Here is a 17,512-nt window from a genome sequence, read left to right as displayed (position 1 = left end):
CTGCTTCATCCTGGCCCACCTAGACCGGACCCTTGGCAAGCCTGGAGCCCCTCCTCCACATCCTAGCCACAACACAGCTTCATGAGACTGGAGACGAGGGTTGCTATGTGGACCCCGATGACACACTGGGTCATGTAACACCAGAGGGGCCTGGATGGAGGGGGCTCTGACCCCAAAGGGCAGACCCTTCAGGCCACCCTCACCTTTGCAGCCCCTTCTCTGCGTTGGATGCAAAGCTGGGCCCTGGGGTAGCCACAGGGGATGCTCCTCACCTGCTTGGAGCTCGTGTTCTGGGGGGTTGAGGAGCAGAAAGCAGCCGCTAAACAAACAGTAACACAGACAAACCAAGACCCTACCTGTGGAGCATACCTTCTGGGGAGTACTGTATCTTGGGTGTCTGCAGACTTCCAGAAGGGCACTGAAGGAGGAGGGGCGGCAGGCTCTAGGCCTCCTCCCCTCTGCCAGGGAAGTGCACAGGCTCTGTGCCTGGTGACAGGACCAAGGCTGGGGAGGGAGGTGGTGGGCGCTGGGAGTAGGGAGGGTTTGGGGGCTCCTCTGGAGGGCTGAGCTGTGTTCCTCTGAAGGGTTGTGGGCCCCTTTTCTCTTCTAGCCATGTTACAGAGGGGACTGTTGGGAGGTGGGGAGACCAAGAGGCAGCTGCAGGGTCAGGGCTGGGGAGACCCGAAAGGCAGGGTCCTTGCTGGGGCTGAAGAGGAGCAGGGGTGGGATGGCTGGAGGGGTCAGGGAGGTACCTGGGCTTTTGGTTCATCCTGCAGAACCCAGCACAGCTGGATGTTTGGAGCATCCTCGGGCCTGGGTTTGGGGGCAAAGACGAGCCCAGAGGGGTCAGACTTGCCAGCCACCAGCTGCTGGGGCCCAGCCCTGGAGCAGCCCAAGCAGCTCCCCTGAGCCCGGCCTCCCCAGTCCTGGCCACCCTGGCATCAGTGACAGTTGAGCTTTGCAGCATCCTCTCTGGGTGTCTTTTGTGTGCCTTCCTTTTGCCAAAGGCGTCCCGGATGCATGACGGAGTCCTTGCTCCCCCAAGGTGGACCGGGGTGCAGGCACCTGGGGGCAGTGAGTTGGGCGTTGTGGCTCTCAGCTCTAGGGAGGGGGCTGGGAGTCTGTGTGGACCATGCCATCAGGAGCCGAGTGGATGGGGCCAGGCCTTCTCTGCGGAGTTGGCCAACCGGCATTCAATGCCAGAGCTGGGGTCACCTCCCTTTCTGTGCCTATTGCCATCTCAGTCCTCGGAACATGTGTGTTCCCCGAGGCCTGGTGATGGGCAGACCCAGGCATGGGGATGCTCAGCAGTGGATGCTGGTGGTGCTCCATGCCTAACCCTGGGCATGTGGATGGTGGCTGCTAGGGAGCTCGCTGCTGCCCCTTTTCCCCTTCTTCCATCACTCAGGGCCTGACAGGGACCCCCTTGCCGAGGGTCCCTGGGGGGTTGTGACTGCACTCCTCCCTGTGAGGGGTGAATGGTCTGCAGTCAATGATGAGCTGACATGGGGTGTGGGTTCAAAACTCCAATCCTGCTACCTTCCCCACCTGGGACGGCTCTGGGGCTACTCAGGCTCATTTGCTCAGTGGATCCGGCAAAGGCAGATGTAGCTGAAACCTGTCCCTCCCAGCTTCCCCCTCCCTTTCCGTCCCTCGCTCCCCTCCTCTAGCTGGCCTCCTCCAGCAAAGCACCCATACAACACCCCTGCAAGGCTCCTTCCTAGGAAAGCTGCCCCAGGGCCCCAAAGTCATTGGTGGCACAAAGGAATAATAAAGGAACATATGGGGGGATGGACCTGTCTGGAGGCCTAGGGGGTGCTCCAGGAGGGGAGCTACAGGGACCTTGGGTGCCACTGCCCTTCTTCATGGACAAGGAACATGAAGGAGGGTAGGGGGCCTGCTAGGGGTCCCAGCGAGGTCAGAGTAGGGGCTCACACTGCTGTTTGTTCTTCCAAAATAACCTCCTTATTATAAAAAAAAAAAAAAATCACCTCCCAGATCAGGAAATAAAAAAAGAAGTAAAGAAAGGAAACTGTTACTGGACGCCTGGGGTGGGGCTCAGGGGTGGAGCACCTGCTTTCAGCCCAGGGCGTGATCCTGGGGTCCTGGGATGGAGTTCCACCTCAGGGAGCCTGCTTCTCCCTCTGCCTGTGTCTCTGTCTCTCTCTGTGTGTCTCTTGTGAATAAATAAATAAAATCTTAAAAAAAATAAGAAGGAAAGTCTTATTTCCATGGAGGAGAAGGGGCCCTCAGCAGCCCATGAGTTGACTGTGCACCACAGCTGAAAGCAGGGTGCCACTGGGGATCATGGGCCTGGGGACACCGGCTTGCAGGCTCTGTGGCCCTCGGAACTGCAGGGAGGAACCCCCAGTGACTGGTGCTCGGGTGGGGATGTGCTCCTTGGGCCGGACAGGGCAACTGGGAGCAGCCCTGGGCCATTCTTCCAGGACCCACCCTCTGCCATCCTGAGAAGAGGACCAGGTGCTGTGTTGTCCCTGTGCCTCTTCCCTGTCAGCGGCCCATGCCCCCGCCCCTCAGGACAGCCTATGCACAGTCAGTGGCCCGACTGGCAGGTGAAGCCAGGAGGAAGCTGCCTTACATTTCTCCACAGCGAGCCAAACCCAGCCGCCCAGAGGTGGGTCTTTGTGAGGAAAGGTGGGCCATTTTGGAGCTCAACAGAGGTGAAGGGCAGGGCAGGGGGCACTCCTGGGGAGGGGCTTCAGGGTGTCCTCACTTGCAGGGTCCTGCAGCACTGGTCCAGACCTGGCCCACCCTGCCCCCAGCTCTTGCCATCCCAGCTCCCTGGACTCACTGGGGCTGCCGCCTCAGAACACACCACTCCCCTTCCAGGAAACTGTGCCCACATCTGCACACCCAGAGCAGTACCACCCAGGTGAAGGGGGTTTGTGAAAATTAAAGTTATTGTTTGTTTAACTCAGTTTGTTTAACTCAGTTTGTTCCCCATAGTTAAGAGTCTCTTATGGTTGCTGGAGGAGAGAGGGGCAGGGGAAGGGGGTAACTGGGTCATGGGCATTAAGGAGGGCACGTGATGTAACGAATACTGGTTGTTACATGCAACTGACAAATCACTAGGTTCTACCCTTGAAACTAATACTACACTATATGTTAACTAGAATTTAAATAAAATCAGGATAAAAAGCTTTTGCACAGCAAAAGAAACAGTCCACAAAACTCAAGACAACCTACAGAATGAGAGAAGATATTTACAATGACCTATCAGATAAAGGGCTAGTTTCCAAGATCTATAAAGAACTTATTAAACTCAACACCAAAGAAACACACAATCCAATCATGAAATGGGCAAAAGACATGGACAGAAATCTCACAGAGGAAGACACAGACATGGCCAACATGCACATGAGAAAATGCTCCGCATCACTTGCCATCAGGGAAATACAAATCAAAACCACAATGAGATACCACCTCACCCCAGTGAGAATGGGGAAAATCAACAAGGCGGGAAACAACAAATGTTGGAGAGGATGTGGATGAAGGAGAACCCTCTTACACTGTTGGTGGGAATGGGAACTGGTGCAGCCACTCTGGAAAACTGTGTGGAGGTTCCTTAAAGAGTTAAAAATAGACCTGTCCTAAGACCCAGCAATTGCACTGTTGGGGATTTACCCCAAAGATACAGATGCAATGAAACGTCAGGACACCTGCACCCCGATGTTTCTAGCAGCAATGTCCACAATAGCCAAACTGTGGAAGGAGCCTCGGTGTCCACAGAAAGATGATGGATAAAGAAGATGTGGTTTATGTATACAATGGAATATTACTCAGCCATTAGAAACGACAAATACCCACCATTTGCTTCAACGTGGATGGAACTGGAGGGTATTATGCTGAGTGAAATAAGTCAATCGGAGAAGGACAAACATTATAAGGTCTCATTCATTCGGGGAATATAAGAAATAGTGAAAGGGAATAAAGGGGAAAGGAGAGAAAATGAGTGGGAAATATGAGAGACAACATGAGAGATTCCTAACTCTGGGAAACGAACAAGGGGTAATGGAAGGGGATGGGTGGGGGGATGGGGTGACTGGGAGATGGGCACTGAGGGGGCACTTGATGGGATGAGCACTGGGTGTTATGCTGTATGTTGGCAAATCAAACTCCAAAAAAAAAATCTAGGAAGAAAAAAATAAAGAAAATTGAAAAAAAAAAAAAGATAATGGAGGTTAGGTCTGGGGTCCCGCCCAGGTCAGTGGAGGGATTGGGAGGGACAGGGGCAGCTTCCAGCCCAAGGGCAGGTGGGAGCAGGCATGAGGGTGAGTGAGAGTGGGCACTGTATATGGTAGGGAGACTCCACCATGGCCAGGAGCCTGCTGGGGGGATGGTGGAGGGGAAGGGGAAGGGGGTGGCCTGGAGGCTGACTCAAGGTAGGGGCAGGGCAGGAGGGAGCTGAGTCTGGGGAGAGGTGCTATGAGAGCCTTTGCCTCAGGGGGATCCAGGGAGAAGGCACCAGGGTATCCAGCAGAGGCTGCTGCCCTACCCGCCCCACTCCCTGCATGTCCTGTCCCCACAGCTCTGCTGGCTGGCACCCTGGGGCCCTTGGGACCATGGGACTTGCTGAGGCCCACACAGGCCTGGCCTCCTACCCAACGGCAAAGGGCAGCTGCTCCTGCCCAGGAAGCCTGAGCACCAGCGTCCCCATCCCCGGGGACCTAGACTCCTGGAGGCAGGGTCTTCTGAAAACATGATCTATTGACAGTGGTGCTGCTCCACCCCGTTCAGTTGGGGTGGTAAGTGGGCAAGTGGGCAGTCCTGGTGCTCCGAGGCGCCCCTGAACACAGGGCAGTAACACCTGGCATCCTTGCTGGGCTCCCTGCTGCTGCTGGCTGGGTCCCTGGGGCTCTCTGAGTCCCGGGCTCCTTCCTGTTAGTTGGGGGGTGGTGGTTATAATAAGGCCTGGGTCGTAGGGTTTTTGTGAATGAGTTTCCTGAGGAGCTTGGCACCTGGTGCTCATCAATATCAGCCAGAGGTGACCCCCTTCCCTGCCCTGCCTCTCCTTGAGCCACTGTGGGTGGAGGAGTCAAAAGCCTAGTATCTTCTGTGAACTAGATATAGATGGGTCTGGATTTCCTCGTCCTCGGGGGTAGAATGGTAATCACAGAATCCACACAGAGGCTGTTAGCTTTGGGGCCTTTTAAGAAACCTCACAGGCTAAAGGAGAAAGGACTTCTCCAAGGCTCCAGGCTTCCTCCCAAACATAGGGGAGCCTGCTTGCAGGTCCCACGAGAAAGATAATCCGGGCTTGAGCCCTACTGGGAACTGTCCTTCCTTGAAAATACCCTGCTGGGATGCTGCAGGCGGCTCAAGCATGTGTGCAGAAGCCAGCGCAGACGCCCTGCTGCCAGGCAGGCCTGTGCAACAGACCTGGGCTATCTCCCCTAAACCCACAGTTATTGCCTCAGATAAGAGCAGAGTAAACATGAAATCCCTTAATGCATTTGCTAACAGCTGTTCTCTGTTTATAGACACCAGGCCAAGCGGGGACTTCAGCACACATGAAGCTGGCCTGGATGGAAGCTCCCCACCTGTCACTGTCCTGCTGAGCATCCTGGGCAAGCCCATCCCTCTTGGGGCCTCAGGCTCCCCATCTGTGGAAGAAACAGTTTCCACTGGTCCCCACGGATGACCTAGAAGGAGTTAGCAGTCTGTGAGTTGATGTGTGAGGACATGAAGCTTGTGCATGAATGTGCACACATGTGTGCATGTGCACATGCCTGGGCAAGTGTGCGTGTGTGCGCACGCGCGCGCACACACACACACACACACACACACACACACAGATCCTCAGTCAGGGGAAGTCAACTGTCAAGCACAGTATTTTAAAATGTGCTTATTTATTTGGCTTGTTTGCGCCCTATCTCCTCGGCTGCCTTTATTAATATTTATCAATGTTGTCGCAGTGACATTTCCTGGGAGGAGGCGAGAACTGGAGGGAGGAAGGATGTCAGAGGGGAGCAGACAGGCTGAGGGAGCAGGGGAGGATGGCCCAGTCCCAGCAGTGGACCAGGATCGGGGGAGGGCTGACGCCACAGGAGGAGGGAGAGGGCCCTTGACACAGAGACCTGATTCAGGGATCCAGAAGCAGGACCCACATTTCAAGATGTCCCTATGGATGAAATAAGGATGAGTGGGGAACATGACCAGCCACGTGCCTCTGCCACTGCTGTGTGAGCTTGCACAAGGCCCCTCACCATCCACGGGGTTGTCTATTAAGCACCAACTGTTCTGAGTATTCACTTCATTCACTATTTACAAATGACTCTGTGATGAAGGCACTGGTCTCCCCATTTTATAGATAGGGAAAACAAGGCATTGGGATTAGTTACCTGCCCAAGACACAGAGCCCGGATCTAAACATAGGCAGCTCGTTGCAGAGCTCCTGCCCTTAACCACTACTCCATCTGGATGTATCATTTGTATCTTTAACAATTATTCCTTAGAGCCCCCTCCCCCTCCGTACACAGCCGGTCTCAGTCTTGCTCCTGGGGCAGTAGAGATGACCAAGGCAAGCCCTCTACCTGGTTGGCAGAGCTCAGGGTCTTGTGGGGAACCTAAGGACATGTTAACCTGACAATGCTGCTGTGTAGTGGATGTTCAGGGGACATTTAGGAGGGTGGCTCTGCGGCAGCCCCAGTGGCTCAGCGGTTTAGCGCCTGCCTTCAGCCCAGGGCCTGATCCTGGAGACCCGGGATTGAGTCCCACATCAGTCTCCCAGGATGGAGCCTGCTTCTCCCTCTGCCTGTGTCTCTGCCTCTCTCTCTCTCTCTGTCTTTCATGAATAAATAAATAAAATCTTAAAAAAAAAAAAGAGGGTAGCTCTGAAACAGAGTGTGGGGCATTGAATCCTAGTCGGCTCAGTGCTAGCTGTGTGATCTTGGCTAGCCCAGGTAAAGGAGGGCCCTCAGTGTGGAGTGGGAAGGAGAGGCCTGGTAGCAGAGAGATGGAGTGAGGGGCTCTTGGCAGTCAAAGAGGAGTCTAAAGTTTTGAACCTAAGGAACAGAGAGAAGGTGGAGGCTGTATCAGCTAGCTTTTGCTGCATAACAAACTACCCCAAAACTCTGTGGCTTCTAACTGCCATCATTTATTTAGCTCACAACTCTGTGGCTTGGCAATTTGGGTGATCTGTTTTTGCTGGACTCACTCACATATCTGAGGCCTCAGCTGTGATGGTGGAGATGTTCTTCATGGGGCCTCTTACCCTTCCAGTGGCCTTCATTCTGGTTACAGACTTCCAAGACTGATATTAGAAACATGCAAAGCCTCTTGAAGCCTTTTCTTAGAACAGGCCCAGTGTTATTTCCGGTATATTCTATTAGTTAAAGGGGTGGGGTAAACTGATGGGAGGAGCTACACAATCACATTGTAGAGGGCAGGGTAGAAGGAAGGGGTAAGGATCAGGGCCATCTTTACTCTACCCTGAGTAAAGTAAAGGGTAGTGTCTACTGTCATGTGCAATGATGACAGTCTGGGGGCTGGTGGGAACAGAGTTAAGAACATAATGACATTAGAAGTGTTGATGGGAGCTATAAGGGGAAATAACAAATGTAGTTTCAGAGATCTTCAGAGATCCACACTGGTCTTCTCCATGTCATGTTTCTAGGGGAGGCACCCATAGTTCTCAAATGCCTTCTCATTGTCCCTACTGATCCTTTTTGGTGTTGACCAACCCCTGGACAACCCTTTGCACTTTCCAGTGCCCTGTGAGTCTGTGTCTGGGTGCATGACTGGACTTCCATTCACCTCCAACACTGGGGAGAGGATTGAGATCTCTAAGCCCCAGGTAAGCTGCCAGCCATGGACTTTGGAGCCAGGTACTCTGTATCCAGGTCCCTCTCCTATTCCTCACCTCCATGAATCCCTCACAGATTTTGCCCTCTCTCTAAGACTCAACTCCCTTATCTTCAAAGGAGAAAAATGATGCCTCCATCCCAGGTCCTTGTGAGGACCCGATGATTCATGCACAGCCCCTGGGAGGGACTGAGCACAGAGAGGCTTCAAAGCCACCAGCCTCTGGCCTCTGTGTGGCCTGTCCCTTGAGGGTTATGGATCGAGTTGCCAGACAAAGGACTCTGAGTTAAATTTGAATTTCAGATCAACAAAGAGCAATTTTTTTAGTGAAATATCCCATCCAATTATTCATTGTTAATGTGAAATTTGAAGGTCTGTATTTTTATTTGCTGAAGCTGGACATCCTGAGGTGGGGAGTGAGAACTTCCCCCTGCTCTGGCTTCCCAAGAGCTCCCTGAGCAGCCTTTATCCCTTAACGGCTCCTTGTCTGTGCGTCCTGTAGCAAGAAGCTCATTGGGTGAGGAGTGGGTCTGAGGGAGGCTGACCTCAGCCTAGCATGGGGAAAGAATTGATGCTGGCTGACCTGAAAAGAAGGGTGAGCTGTGGCCCTGGCCTCCAGGGGAGATAGCTGAATTCGGCACCACTGTGTGCTGGCCCAGGGGGAAGCCCAGGGAATCTGACATAACTCCTCCCTGAATGCCACTTGCTGCCTGCACAGCTCTACTTGGGACACCAGGTTGGCATCTCTACCTTCATACGGCAGGGCTGAGTGCCCACCCTGCTCTACCTTTGGCTCTGGCCTGAAGGCTTGGGGCCTTCCTGATGCCGCTCATGCCTTCACTACCCCACACCTGGCCACCTTCACCTGGTTGGTCTACCTAGACTAATTCCCCCACCTCTGCTGCTCCACCATCTTCTCAGCCACTGCTATCTCTCACCTGTTGTCCTACAATATCCTCCTTCCCTGAGCTCCTTCTCCCTCCTACTGCCTTCTAGCCCATCTCCCCTTGCACAGATATCCTGGTCACATCTTAGAGCAGGTCCTGCCTCTATTGAAAGCCATGCTCACAATGCCTGCCTTCTCCTCTGCCCCGACCCCCACCCTGCTGTCTCTCCCTACCTGGCCTCCTTACCATTTCCCCCATAGTGGAGCTGTAGGACTCACCTTTGATATTTCCCCTGCCAGCCTCTCCCTTACTTCCTATAGGTCTTCCCTCTAATGCCACCTCTCAGCAAGGCCTTCCTTGGCCAACCTATTGAAAATTGCAACTCCATCCAACCACTCTCTACTTCTTCCCTGCTTTATTTTTTTCTGCAGCCCTGTCACCTCCTGATATACGTTATAAATTAATGTTTGTATGTCAGCTCCCCCCATAATATAGTAGCTTAGGTAGAAGGATTTGCTTGTTTTCATCTGTTTATTTGTTCATTGTTGTGTGCTCTGCTTCGATCAAGGAACCTGGCATACAGTAGACACTCAACAAATATCTGAATGAATAAATGGTTGATGCATGTATGTATGTAGAGATGATGGATGGATGCATGAATGGTTGATTGGAGGGAGGGGGGAAAGGAGGGATGAATGATGGTGGTTGATGGTGGATGATGGATAAATGATAAATGGTTGGCAGATGATGGATGGATGGATGGTGAATGATGGATGGATGGATGACGCGTGGAGGGATAGATAGACTGATAGCTTTTAGGTTCCAGGTCTCTACCGACTTGCTCACTATATAACCCCAGCCCAGTTGGCCATCCTCTCTGTGTGTCCCTTGTAACATAGAGGTGGTAGAGACATGCTTGAACGTGGCAATCTGGCAACCCAGACATGACTTTTGTTTAGTCTGTGGTGTTATAAACAATTTCAATGATTTGCCAAAAATTTTAAAATAGGGATATTTCTCATAAAATCTGTATTTCAGCTACTTGTGAAAGATGGTCTTTTGCTCTGGGAACTGCTTTCTGTTGCCTGGGGCAATATTTGAGTGAGGGGGGCTGCCTCTGCTGGTGGGGCCCTCACGTTCCAGCTCTCACAGCCTCTCTCAGATGTCCCCAGTCATGCCTGGCCCAGTATGCAAACAAGACCCTACGTCTGTGCATCTGGGGAGGCTATTCCTGGAAAGGGACTGATCAGATATTTATTGAGCGCTTCCTCTGTAGATGAAGCTGATGTGGTATGTTTCTCAACACCTGCCTTAACACCAGGAACTGTTCCCTATGGTGAGGCAGGGTAGCCAGTGACATCGGGTGTCAGGGGAAAAAGGAGGGTCTGTTGTGGCAGAAATGTCACAGTTTAAGAAGGAATCCCCAGCTCATCTTACTGCCTCGAAAGACTCTCAGCCCAGTCACCTGCGACAGAGATGGTGCCAGCCCATTATGTGGATGGGGACATTAAGGCTCTAGGGGTTACATAGCTTCCCTGAGATCACACTTGTGAGTGGCAGAGTTAGGACTGGAGTCCAGGTTGGCCTGAATCCCCCACCCCTGTATCAGCTGCCTCTGGTTAGGACGCCTTAGACCTTTTGGGATCTGCGTCATTTATAGCTTTGGCATCTGAGGGTCTCTTATTCTGTTTTCATCTGGAAGTCTCTGTTAACTTGTCTTCCTTGTTGCTGACCCCTTTTGGTGGGGGAGAGCTCTTAAATTTCTTTTTTTATGGAGGAATTATACATGTGTAAGAAAGTGCATACATCTTAAGTGCAGAGTTCAGAGGCTGTTTATATAGGCAGACTGCAGTATATGCAGTATATGCAGTATATGCCTCGGTCGAGATGGAGAACGCAATTTGAAGCTACACTTCTCGTGTTTGTTATTTTTTTAAAAGATTTTATTTATTTACTCATGATAGACATTGAGAGAGAGAGAGAGAGAGAGAGAGAGAGAGAAAGGGGCAGAGACACAGGCAGAGGGAGAAGCAGGCTCCATGCCAGGAGCCCGACGTGGGACTCGATCTTGGGACTCCAGGATCATGCCCTGGGCCAAAGGCAGGCACTGAACTGCTGAGCCACCCAGGGATCTCCCTTGTGTTTGTTATTTCTAAATGTTGTCTGTCTCCCTGTTAAAGGCCAAGCAAATTCTGTGTCCCCACGATGTCCCCATCACCTTGGGGGTGCCTGGCCTCCTTCAAGATGGGCACTTATTTGAGCAAAGTTGTGAGGGGCTACCTCGGGACATGGCCATTCTCTTGGCCTCAGCTGGGCTGTCCGCGGCCTGTAGTTGCAAGTGGGGTAACTACAGGATCCTTTATTCCTTCAATAACTTCAACTAAAAACACTGTTCTTCTTCATCTGGACTTTAGGCCTGGGTGGCATCACTTAACATTAAAAAAAATCAGTTATCTTCAGATATGTAAGTTCAAAGGTGTATATCTTTGTGATTGAGGGCTGAGTGGGTCTTAAACACAATTCTAAAAGCACAGACTGTAAGACTTTAAAAAATGAGTGAATATATTAACGTTGGCATTGAAGATTTCTGTTCATTGAAAGACCCTGAAGAAAGTTCATAGACAGGCAGTGGACCAGGAGAAGGTATTTGCAACATCTGAAACCGATAAGAGACTAGAATCTATTGTGGTTTGTGTACGTACTCACTGTACAGTATCATACATACGGGGCATGCATGCCTGCAGGCAGTAGGCAGGGGCATGGGGGAAAGTCACAACAGATGAACTGGCCCCCTGACAACATGGAACAATCTTAAAAATAGTGCTGAGTGGGGAAAGACAGCATGAAGTTTAAACATAGCACTATTTACGTAAATTAAAAATACACACAAAAGAGCAATGCTCATTTTGAAAGCACATGTACAACACCCATTGAACACAGGCAGGTTACCTTTGGGTAACGAAGGGTAAGGGGAAAAGGGAAATAACCTGAAAGGGAGGAATGTCTTCAGGCCCAACAATATTAATTAGCTATAAATTGAGAACGCGGTTAATACAAACCCTCCACTCTGGAGGTCCAAATTCCAAACAAAACAAAACCAAAAAAAACCCAAAACACCCAGAACAACCAATCACAATAAAAATTGCAGCAGAATTTTTGACGAACATAACAAAGTTATTCTAAAATCTATCTACAAGAATAAAATTGTTTAAATAGGGAGGCCTATTTTGAAAAATAGGCTGAGAAAAGAGGGCTAACGTACCCTAACAGATTTTAGTGCATCTTGCAAAGCCATGGTCATTAAGAGAGAGAAAGGCAAGAACAGAACATGAGTCTAAAAACCCTTCTAGGCCTGGCACAGGCAGTCATCGTATGTCCCTGCTAACAAAGCTGCTCTTCTGTGTGCTCATCAGCCTTGGCCCTACATTTGTGCAGTGAGCTTTGCTTGAGTGTTGACTCTGCCCGCCCTGGGTGATTGCATGAAGTGGTGAGCACAACAGACCCCATCTGTGCTTCCAGAGCTCCCAGTACAGGGGATGGGGCAAAACTAACTGTACTATCATTTTCAAATGGTCATAAGGAGCCATGATGAGAAAGTGGGGTGGGCTAGGGGTGCAGGAAGAGGATGGTAGGGTGAAGTGCCCAGGAAGGCTTCTTGGGAGAGATGGTTTTTGCTAGGATCTGAAGGGTGCTCTGTATACCCTGGGCAAGGTGTGTGGTGGTGGGGGATTTGTTCTAGGGAGGAGAGGTATGGGTGTACAGTCTTACCTGGAGGCAGATGGGTGGGATGAAAGTGGGGAGGTGGAGTGGGACCCCACCTTGGGGATGAGTCTGGAGAGTCCCTAAATTTAGGTTTTAATCCCTTGTGTTCTCATTTAAACCTTTGTGGAGGTGGCCTTTATTTCCCACTGTTGGAGTTTGAGAGCTGAAGGGCCTGTATTTCAGATGAGGGAACCAAGGCCCTGAGAGATGAGATGGTCAGGGGGCAAGGGAGGAGGGCCTTTAGGAGCTGTGCTTGGTCTCCCCAGGTCTGTTGGCCTCCAGATATTCCCTGCCCTCAGCCAGCCTCCTCTTGCCCTGCAGAGCCTGGGGCCTCAAGTTTAAGCAAAGCTGTTTGGGTGTTTAAATACTATCATTAATTATTGTAAGTGGGCTTATGAGCCTTATCAGTTTAGATTTGTATCTGCAGAAGAGCTGTTCATCTTAAATAAATATGTTTTTAATAATCTCTGAGTATTTATGGAGCATAAAGCTGTCAGAACAGAGACAGAGATTCCTGAAGTCGCTTGCTGGATGCTGCTCTGTGCCGAGTCATTATTAAAGATGCTCCCAGCAGGACAGCTAGCTTCCTGCTGCTGGGAGCAAACAGTAGACTTGGGTGATTATCATCTTCAAGTATTTTTAATAAGGCAGTGTTGGTTATTTAACCTACAATAACCACTTAATAAACATAGTAAATTACTTGCAGGTTTAGAAATATTCTCTGCTCCTCCAGGCCCCTGTTGGGACCACCTGTGTCACTGGGTTTTTGACAGGAAGTCCCAAGAAAGATGTTCTGTCCAAGCCCCTGCTTCAGAGCTTCTCAAACTGACCCAAGCCTCTGATTTTGGGGGGCATGGGTCAGGATGGGGGCCTGGACAGAGCAGGGGCCAGCTACAGGCCCCTTACCATGTCTTATGCCTCAGGTTGGGGCAGGTGTGCCCCCTCCCCGTGCCAGGAGGAAGGCTAGGAGGCAGCCAAGGGGATGGGCAGTCTGTGTGTGGCTCAGGTTGGCCTGATAGTCCCCTCTTCCCACCTCCCTGGGCTAGGCTGGGCCATCCAGTCTCCTCTCTGAGCTGAGGCTCCTGCCCAAAAGGCTGTGTTGTTTCACCTCCCTTCTCTGTGGTGAGCTTACTTGTGCTTGGTCCCCTCAGCTTGGCTGACTCTCACTGATTTCACAGAACTTTCACATACCACTTTTAATCCGTATGAAGTAGCTGCTGCTCATACCACCCCCTCTATCACCTACCATCACAATCCAACACTTATTGATCAGATGAGAAAACTGAGGCTCAGTCTCTTGCCCAATTGGCGTTTGCAAGTGGTATAAATAAAATTATAAACCCTACCCACTCGGCACACTCCAATACTCCCATATCTAGCCTATAATGTTCTGGATATCTGTGAACCACACCAATGTTTAATGGCTTATATCTTAGTCAGTTCAGGCTGCTATAATAAATTGCTTAGATTGGGTGGCTTACACAACAGAAATTTATATCTCACAGTTTTGGATATCCAGAATCCAAGATCAAGGTGTGGGCAGATCTGGTTTCTAGAGAGGACTCACTTCCTGGCCTGTAGATGGCCACCTCCTTACTGTGTCCTCACACAGCAAAGACAGAAAGAGAGCTCTAGTCTCTTCCTCTTATAAGGACACTAATCCTATCATGGGGGACCACCCTCATGATCTCTCCTAAACTAAACACCTTCGAAAGGCCCCACTTCCATATATCACCATATTAGGGGTTTGGGCTTTACCGTATGAATTTGGGAGGGACATAAACATTCAGTTCACAACAGCTTAAAAAAATAAAATCAGGAGCAACTGGGTGGCACAGTAGGTTAAGTGTCTGCCTTTGGCTCAGGTCATGATCTCAGGGTTCTGGGATAGAGCCTTGCATCAGGTTCCCTGCTCAGCAGCGAGTTTGTTTCTCTCCCTTTACCTCTTACTCTTCCTCATGCTCTCTCTCTCTCTCTAAAATAAATAAAATATTAAAAAGAACAAAAATCATTTTATCATGATCTCTCCTGGTTCAGTGGACAGATGGGCTCCTCTGGATGGTTCTTGCCCAGGTTCAGGGTCTCCTACATGGTGGGAGTCATATGGGGGCTGGGGTGGAGTCATCTTAGGTTCACTTCCTGCTATGTCTGGTGGTTGACACTGGCTGTCAGCTGGGACCTTGGTGAGGCTCTGTGTGGTACCTGCCTCTTTCTGGCAAGGTGGATAGGTTTTCAGAATGAATGTCTTAAGAGGGCTAGGTGAACACTGAACTGCCCCTTATGAACCAGCCTCAGATATCACAATACCATTCTGCTATAGTCATTGACCTCCCAGATCCAGGTAAGGGAACACAGACTCCACCCCCTGAAAGGAAGAGTTTTGCTATCCCACTGCAAGAGTATGTGGGATTGGAGACCCTGTTGTGGCTGGCTTGTAGGGCACAGCCAACAGCTGAGTACTAGTTTGCCAAGCAGCTGTGCTACAAAACTTCCAATTGTCAGTGTTATTTCCAGAGGTGGGCAGCATCTTAGTCCTGTTTTCCATATAGGGAGACTGAAATTTGATGAGGGCATGTTGGGAGTTGGGCTGGAGCTGGACCCTAGTCTGGGCAATTCAAGTTCATACAGCCATCCATCTCACAAGAGAAAGCTCAGATGAGAGAGTTGGGATGATTCCATAGTCCCTCTCCACTGCAGAGAACTCAGCTTCCCTCAGGAAAGCCCCCATGGATCATGCTATTAACACAGTATCACCTAGAGGCCTCAGTGAGTGGTATGCCTAGGATGCCTTCACAATCTGTGAAAGTGCAGAGAGATAATATTAGAATTATCTCATAAAATGACATAAATCAGGCTTTATATAGATATCAGAAGATATATTGATATGCATATATTAGTGTACATATATTGATGTGCATGCTTAAATCTTTTATCCAATGGGAACATGAGATAAAATATTCATCAAGGATAGACATGGTCTAAACATAGACCATGCAAATAAAAACTACAAAACTAAAATGGTGCATGTTTAGACCATGTCTATCAAGAATAACAATCAAGGAAATTAAAATTAAAATTATAATGAGAAACTGCCACACCCAGAACAATGGTTAGAACTAAAAGGGTGTGTCTACACTTACCACCTTGACTCTGTGTTAGAGGTTCTAGCCAAAGAAATTAAAGAAAAGGAAGAATGAAAGAAAGACAGAAAGACAGAAAACAAGCAAGCAAGCAAGAAAGAACATCTAGTTTGTGAAGGAAGAAGTAAAGCTATTCTTAGATGTATAGAACAACATGATATTGCATATAGAAAACCTTAAGGAATCCACAAAATGACTATTCTTAGATGTATAGAACAACATGATATTGCATATAGAAAACCTTAAGGAATCCACAAAATGACTATTCTTAGATGTATAGAACAACATGATATTGCATATAGAAAACCTTAAGGAATCCACAAAATGACTATTAGAGCTAATAAACAAGTTTAGCTATATTATAAGATATGAAATCAATATACAAAGATTAAATATATTTTTACACACTAGAATAAACAATTCAAAAATAAATTAAGAAAACAATTCCATTTATAATAACATTAAAAATAATAAAATACTCAGGAATAAGTTTAACAAAAGAAGTGCAAGACCTGTACATTAAAAACTATAAAATGTCATTGAAAGAAACTAAAAAAGATCAAAATAAAATGAAAAACATCCCATGTTCATGGATTGGAAAATTTAATATTGTTAAAGATATTGTTAAGATAGCAATGTTTCCCAAATTGTCCTACTGATTCAACAGATTCAACAGAATCCTTCTATGAAGATCCTAAGAAATTAGCAAGCTGATCCAAAAATTGTAGTCAGGCATCTCCAAGAAATAGAAAAACAGAAACAATAGGATTAATATCTATCTATCTGTCTATCTATCTATCTATCTATCTATCTATCTATCTATCTATCATGTATCTATCCATCTATCTATTTCCTACCTATCTATTGAGACAGATTTTATGTTAAGGAAATGGCTAATGTGATTGTGTGAGCTGACAAGTCTGAATTCTGCAGGGTAGGCCCACAGGCTGGAGACCCAAGGATGAGTTGATGTTGTATCTAGAGCCTGAAGGCAGTCTGGAAGCAGAATTCCTTTTACTTTGGAGGACCTTGGTCTTTTATTCTTAAGGCCTCAATCTTATTGGATGACATCTATCCAGATTATGGCAGATAGTTTGCTTTACTTATCTTAATGTTGATTACATCTAAAAAATACCTTTACAGCAACACCTAGTTTGGTGTTTGACAAAAACTGGGTACCATGGGTATCACAGCCTAGTCAATTTTACACATATAATTAGTCAGTCACCACAGATTCATATATAAATCCAAGGAAATCATAATAGCCAAAACAATCCTGGAAAAGCAGAGCAAATTTGGAAGGCTCACAACACCCCGATTACAAAACTCTCTACAAAGCTACAGTAGTTAAGATAGTGTGGTTCTGGCATAAGAACAGACATATAGACCACTGGAATAGAATTGAGAGTCCAGAAATGAATTCTTACATCTAAGGCCAACTGATTTTCAACAAAAGTGCCAAGTCCATTTTTTTCAACAAACCATCCTAGGACAACTGGATGTCTACATGCAAAACAATAAAATTGGATCCCTACCTTACAACATAAGCAAAAATTATCTCAAAGTGGATGAAAGATCTAAAAAATAGAAGGCAAAACTGGAAGCCTATTACAAGAAAACATAGATGTAAATATTTGTGGTCTTAGATTTGGCAATGATGACTAAAGCAAAGGCAACCAATGAAAAAACAGATAAATTGGATTTCATTGAAATTTTTAAATTTTGTGCTTCAAATGACATTGTGAAGAAAGTGGAAAGACAACCCATATAATGGGAGTATTTACAAATCATATTTGATAGGGAGTATGTATCTAGAATCTATTTTAAAAATATCAAAAAAGACAAATAACCCAGTTTAAAAATGAGCAAAGGGCTTGAATAGACATTTCTCCAAAGATG

Source organism: Vulpes lagopus, chromosome 7 (assembly GCF_018345385.1).
Source record: "Vulpes lagopus strain Blue_001 chromosome 7, ASM1834538v1, whole genome shotgun sequence".
In the NCBI taxonomy this organism is placed as follows: Eukaryota; Metazoa; Chordata; class Mammalia; order Carnivora; family Canidae; genus Vulpes; species Vulpes lagopus.
The sequence above is the reverse complement of the archived record's forward strand: the minus strand, read 5'-3'. Positions refer to the sequence as shown.